This window comes from Chenopodium album, chromosome 17 (genome assembly GCF_948465745.1).
Source record: "Chenopodium album chromosome 17, dcCheAlbu1.1, whole genome shotgun sequence".
Lineage (NCBI taxonomy): Eukaryota > Viridiplantae > Streptophyta > Magnoliopsida > Caryophyllales > Amaranthaceae > Chenopodium > Chenopodium album.
The window spans coordinates 36,025,929-36,033,071 of NC_137850.1; the positions used below are offsets into that span (position 1 = coordinate 36,025,929).

Genomic DNA, 7,143 nt, shown 5'->3' on the forward strand with positions numbered 1-7,143 from the left:
GATCACATTAACTGGAGACATTGAATTCCTCTACCTTGATGGAGTGAATCACACCTTTCTTTTCACCCTCATAATAAATCTTGAGGCGTTGACCATTCACTTTGAATGCTCCGGTGCTTTCACTCCAAACTTCAACTGAGCCATAGGGAAATACCTTTACAACTTGAAAAGGACCACTCCACCTTGATTTAAGCTTTCCGGGAAAAAGCTTTAACCTTGAGTTGTAGAGAAGAACCTTATCACCTTCCTTGAAATCTCTCTTCATAATGTATTTGTCATGAAACTCCTTAGACTTTGCCTTGTAAGAGCTTGCATTATCGTATGCATTCATTCTCAATTCCTCTAGTTCATGCAAGTCTAGAGTTCTCTTCTCTCCGGCACTTTTGAGGTCAAAATTCAAGGCTTTGATTTCCCATCGAGCCTTGTGCTCCAATTCCACGGGCAAATGGCAAGACTTCCCATAGACCAACTTGTAAGGAGTGGTCCCAATGGGAGTCTTAAAAGCCGTACGGTATGCCCATAAGGCATCATCGAGTTTTGCCGCCTAATCCTTCTTACTTCTAGCCACGGTCTTCTCAAGAATGAGCTTGATTTCTCTATTTGAAACCTCCGTTTGGCCGCTTGTCTGAGGATGATAGGACAAACCCACCTTATGGTGTACTCCGTACTTAACCAATAAAGCCTTGAATGTTCGATGAGCAAAATGAGACCCCCCATCACTTATCACAGCCCGTGGAACGCCAAATCTTGGGAATATGATCTTTTTAAACATCTTCATCACCACCTTGGAGTCATTCTTTGGTGATGCAAGAGCTTCCACCCATTTGGACACATAGTCCACCGCTACTAGAATGTAGAGATTACCGTAAGATGAAGGAAAGGGACCCATGAAGTCGATCCCCCAAACATCAAACACCTCCAATTCCAAAATCGGATTTTGAGGCATCTCATTTCTTTTTGATATGTTCCCGGTTCTTTGGCATTTGTCACAAGTCTTCACAAAGACCCATGCATCCTTGAAGAGAGTAGGCCAAAATAACAAACATTGCAACACTTTTGCCGCCGTTTTGTTTGCCCCCATATGACCACCACATTGTGATGAGTGGCACATATGAAGCACACTTTGAATTTCATCGTCGGGAACACATCTTCTCAAAAGATCATCCACCCCTATCTTGTACAAAATAGGATCATCCCATATGTACCTTTTCGACTCATGCTTCAATTTTCTTCTTTGTTGAGGGGTGAACTCCGGGGGAATCGCCTCACAAGACAAGTAGTTCACTACATCGGCATACCAAGGCAATGACTTTGCTTGGATAGCATACAAAACATCATCTTTGAGCTCATCATTGATTGGAAGTTGATCAACATCTTCATCTCGGATTTCCAACCTTGACAAATGATCCGCTACCGAATTTTCCGTCCCCTTTTTGTCTTTCACCTCTATATCAAAATCTTGCAAAGCAAGCACCCATCTCATCAACCTAGGCTTTGAATTCTTCTTGGACATTAGATATTTGATTGCCGAATGGTCGGTGTAGACAATGGTTTTTGAACCCAAAAGGTAGGAACGGAACTTGTCAAAAGCATAGATTACCGCAAGAAGCTCCTTTTCGGTCGTGGTGTAGTTCTTTTGTGCATCATTCAATGTCTTGCTTGCATAGTGGATCACGTGCACCCTCTTTTCTTTCTTTTGCCCCAACACGGCACCCACCGCCGTGTCACTTGCATCACACATTAGCTCAAAGGGGAGGCTCCAATTCGGAGCTTGCACTATTGGTGCCGAGATCAATGCATTCTTCAACCTACAAAATGCATCTAGACAAGCATCATCAAATACAAAATCACACTCCTTTTGAAGAAGTGTAGTAAGAGGTTTGGCTATTTTAGAGAAGTCCTTGATGAAACGCCGATAGAAACCGGCATGTCCCAAGAAAGATCTCACCCCTTTCACATTAGTAGGGGGTGGGAGCTTCTCTATTACATCCACCTTAGCCCTATCAACCTCAATCCCCTCATGGGAGATCTTATGGCCAAGAACAATGCCTTCTTGAACCATAAAATGACATTTCTCCCAATTAAGGACAAGGTTGACCTCTTCACACTTTCTCAAACATCGCGTGAGATTAATTAAACAGTCATCAAAAGAACTTCCCCCAACCGAGAAGTCATCCATAAAAACTTCCATTTCTTTTTCTATCATATCCGCAAAAATTGCCATCATACATCTTTGGAAGGTAGCGGGGGCATTGCATAAGCCAAATGGCATCCTACGGTAAGCATAGGTGCCATATGGACAAGTGAATGTTGTTTTCTCTTGGTCATCCGGGTGAATTGGGATTTGAAAGAACCCGGAATAACCATCAAGATAACAAAAATACTTGTGAGATGCTAGCCTTTCCAACATTTGATCAATAAAAGGCAATGGGAAGTGGTCTTTCTTGGTGGATGTATTTAGCCTACGATAGTCTATACACATCCTCCAACCGGTAATAGTTCTAGTAGGGATGAGTTCACTTTTTTCATTTTTAATAACCGTCATCCCCCCCTTTTTAGGGACTACTTGCACCGGTGCCACCCATCTACTATTAGAAATAGGATAAATGATACCGGCGGCAAGTAGTTTAAGAACTTCCTTCTTGACCACTTCAAGCATTGGAGGATTAAGCTTTCTTTGTCTTTCAATTGATGGTTTAGCATCATCCTCCAATGAAATTCGATGCATACAAAGCGTTGGGCTTATACCTTTCAAATCATCCATTTTATATCCCAAAGATTTGCGATGCATCCTTAATACATTCAATAATTTCGAGGTTTGAACCTCATCCAATGAAGCATTAACAATAACCGGAAAAGTAGAAGATGGACCAAGAAACTCATACCTCAAGTTGGATGGTAGAGGTTTTAGCTCTACACTTGGGCATTCCTTACCATTGTCGTTCATGAGTTGTTTCTTCACTTCTTCTTTTCCAATTACTAGGTTTGCTTCTTCCTTGTCCATGGGGGTGGAGTCAAGAATCTCCTCAATTGGCTCCATCTCCATGTCTTCATTGCAAGACCTATCTTTGCTTTCAAGTTCATACTCAAGAGAATCATTAGTGTTATGCAAATGCAATTGTATGGATTCATTAATAACATTCTCAACAATATCAATACTCATACAATCATCCATGTTGGAAGGACATTTCATAACTTGGTTCAATTTGAATTCCACTTTCTCTTTTCCAACAAGCAAAGACAATTTACCATGTTTCACATCAATAATAGCCCCCGCCGTGGCTAAGAAAGGCCTACCTAGAATTATGGGGACATTCAAGTCCTCATCCATATCAAGCACAATAAAATCCATCGGAATGTAAAGTTTGCCCACCCTAAGGGGGACATCCTCTAATTTTCCCAAAGGCATCTTAACCGAACGATCGGCTAATTGAAGGGAAATGTTAGTGGGCTTTAACTCTCCTAGTCCAAGTCTTTTGCACATAGAAAGGGGCATCAAGCTTATGCTAGCACCAAGATCACATAAAGAACGATCAATTACCATTTCACCAATAGCACATGGAATAGAAAAACTACCGGGATCTTTAAGCTTAGTGGGCAACTTATTTTGAATAATTGCACTACAATTTTCCGGCATATTAATCGTTTCCACAAAGTCAACTTCTCTTTTATTACTCAAAATGTCTTTAAGGAATTTAGCATAAGTTGGCATTTGTTTAATAGCATCGGTGAATGGAATGTTAACATAAAGCTTCCTCAAGACTTCCAAAAACTTAGCAAATTGTTCATCAAGTCTAGACCCGGCAAACCTTCCCGGAAAAGGAAGCTTTGCCACATGTAGTGGGATTTCACTCTATTTTTTTCTTTCTTCAACTTCTTTCTTTTTGGTTTTCTCTTCTTCTTCTTCTACTCTCAACTCTCCGTGGGAATCACTCATTTCAATCACTCTTTCTTTTGACTTCTCACCTTCTAAGTCATGTTGCATTCCCTTCCCTTGAACTTCCCCCAAGCTTTTTCCACTTCTAGTTACAATGGCATTGGCTTGCTCTCTAGGATCTAGACCTTGGCTAGGCAATGAGGTACTAGACTTGCCTTTAAGGGCACTAGCTATTTGGGCCATTTGATTTTCCAACATTTTATTGTGGGTTTGCATTTGCTTTAAGCTTTCCTCTAAGTCATTTGTCTTTTTAGTTTGGGAGTTCATGAATTGCTCCAACATGCTTCTAGATTAGACTTAGGAGGAGGGGGAGCTTGAATTTGGAGTGGTGGTCGAGGGATAGGAGCTATGGTTGGTCTTACTCCTCCATTAAAACCGGGTGGGTTGTGAGTGGAAGAGTATTGGCCTTTTTGTTGGTATCTATTGTCATTTCTATAATTCCGTTGATTATTAGACACATAATTACCACTAGCTTGACCTTGACCACTACCTTGCCCTTGGTTTTGGCCACTTCTCCAACCAAAATTAGGGTGATGTTTCCATCCCTCGTTGTAGGTGTTGGAGTAGGGGTCAAACCTAGGATTAGCATTCACGTTATTGACTTGTTCCATGGAAGGGGAAAGGGAACATTTCTCATTCAACAAATAACAATCGGAAGACGCATGGTCTTCACCACCACATACATCACAAGACATCAATTGCATAGACACATTATCATTCGAAGAATTAGATGCACGTGAGTTAGGGAGGGGGGAGATAGGAGGGGGAGAAGATTGCATTTGATCGAATTTAGAAGACAAGGCATCCAATTTTGAACTAAGCATGTTAATAGCATTTACCTCATACTTTCCCCCTCTCTTAGAGGTGCTTCTCTCATCGGGGCTCCAATCGGTGTAGTTTTGGACTACATCCTCTATGATCTTTAATGCCTCCGCGGGTGGTTTGTTCATGAGTGGCCCACCCGAAGCTCCATCTAAGAGTATGCGGTCCGATCTCAAGAGACCCCTATAGAATCCATGAAGCAAGAGCCAATCTTCCATCCCATGGTGGGGGCATTGTTGTTGATAGCTTTTGAATCTCTCCCAAGCATCGTAGAGAGACTCATCGGGCTCTTGTTGGAAGTTTGAAATCTTGGACCTCAACTCCGCCGTTTTCCCAAGAGGAATAAACCTCCCAAGGAATGCTGAAGTTACCTCATTCCAAGTTGTCAATGAATTCGGAGTCAACCTATCGAGCCAATCACTTGCACTCCCCGAAAGAGAAAATTTGAACATGCTTAGAATAATGTACTCCGGAGTCACCCCATTTGCCTTCACGGTGCTACAATACCGTGTGAATTGCTTTAGATGCGCAATGGGGTCCTCATGCTTTGCCCCGGAGAATCGATGACCCTCAATCAAGGTGATAAGGGCGGGCCTTATCTCGAAATTATTTGCTTCGGTAGTGGGAGTAACGATCCCACTTGTTTCTTGATACGGAGGAGGAACACCAAACTCTCTCAAAGTCTTATTTGGAAGAGCCATCTCAAATTGGTGAAGAGGTGGAGAAGTTGGAGAATTTGTCCTTGGTGACTCTAATGGAATGGTGTCTCCACTAGTCTCACTAGAACTAGATTGATCGGTCTCAACTACCACTTGTGGCTCACTCGATGTGACACCACTAGCCTTCGCCCTCTTTTCTTTTCGATTTGCCCTTACTACTTTTTCAAGCTCGAGATTCAACGGCACAAGAGGAAGTGTCCTATTGCTGCGTTTGGGCATAAACAAAGAAGACTAGAAGGGAGATTAGTAGGTTAGTCAAAGAAAACATAGAAAAATAAAGCTATACAAATGAACTAGTCTCACATATCTCATAAGTAACTCAATGCTTAACGCCATTCCCCGGCAACGGCGCCATTTTGGTAGTGGAATAATCGGTCGTTGGACAATCACCCTAAACCAAACAATGTTTTTACCAAAACTAACCTAAGACAAGTCCAGGGCAAGTAGAGGATCGTGTCCACAGGGAATGGGTGAAGAACACCAAGAGTATGAAACGGTTGTAAGCTAATTCGGTCACAAATTGGGTTTTGAATGGTTAGCTACTATATAGAAGAATGCTAGGGGAAACGGGATTCAACACCAACCAAAGCCAAGGAATCAATAACAAGGACGAATCATGAGTACACATAGAAGATAGAAAGGGAACTTATCATTGCCTTCTTTCAAAGTCACAACATAAGTACTCCCTAGATTAAGCACTAACACGATAAGGATTAAGTCTCAAGGATAGGAAGTGGGTTTCTAGCTCGAGTTTGTCTCTCGATCGCTCCGAACTAGCATGAAGCTCGAATAATTGGGATTTCTCACCTAATTACCATACTAAAGCAACCTAGTCAATGAAACCAAACATCCAAAATCATGAAAGTAGCATAATCTAATTACACAAGAAAAGACTCACTCCAAAACCCCATCTTTCGATGTGAGAAGAGGGATGAGCACATGGGCATAATGTGGCCAACAAATTACACATGCAATTATCAATTCAAGCACAAACAACTATCAATCCAAGGTAGCACATGAATAATTCCAAGTCAATTAACCATAGCTTGGTTGGGTCTTCACCCAACCCCTAACTAAGAGACTACTCACTAAACATGGTGGAAATTAATCTAACAATTAAAGTAAGGGTTTTCATGAATTCAAATAAGCTAGGAAAGAGATGAAACAAGGATGGATTAAACATGCAAGAATAAATAAACAAGATTAAGGGAGAAATTATCAACTCAAAGCAATTAAAATTGAAAATTAAGAGCAAGAGATAGAGGAAAGAGATTACTTAATAAACTTCAAAGTTGGGAAAATTGTTGAAATTCATGGAACAAACTTCCAATAATGCTTACAAATGATTGAGTTTTTGAGAAACTAAACTAATTAATGAGGGTTGAGAAGAACTAAGGGCCTAAGAAAACTAAAAATGGGAAGAAGATCCAGAAAACTGAAGCTAAGCGTCCTATTTATATGCCCAGAAATTACATCGTAAAATCCGTCAAAATCGGGATTCAGAACAGGAGGAGCGCCCGCTCCAGTAAGTAGGAGCGCCCGCTCCTCTGTATGGAGCGCCCGCTCCTCTGTATGGAGCGCCCGCTCCTGGGCTCTCTGCACGCCCTCTCCTCTTGCAACAGATTGGGACAGAAAGTAGAGGATCGGGGAGGAGCGCCCGCTCCT

At 41.7% G+C, this 7,143-nt stretch overlaps 1 non-coding gene across 1 annotated transcript; it reads left to right on the forward strand.

The window, feature by feature from the left end:
* The first annotated feature begins 4,975 nt into the window (after positions 1-4,975).
* On the forward strand, positions 4,976-5,082 carry LOC145590309 (small nucleolar RNA R71). Its single transcript, XR_014101940.1, has one exon. It is a non-coding gene; the product is annotated as a small nucleolar RNA R71 (small nucleolar RNA).
* The last annotated feature ends 2,061 nt before the right edge of the window (positions 5,083-7,143 follow it).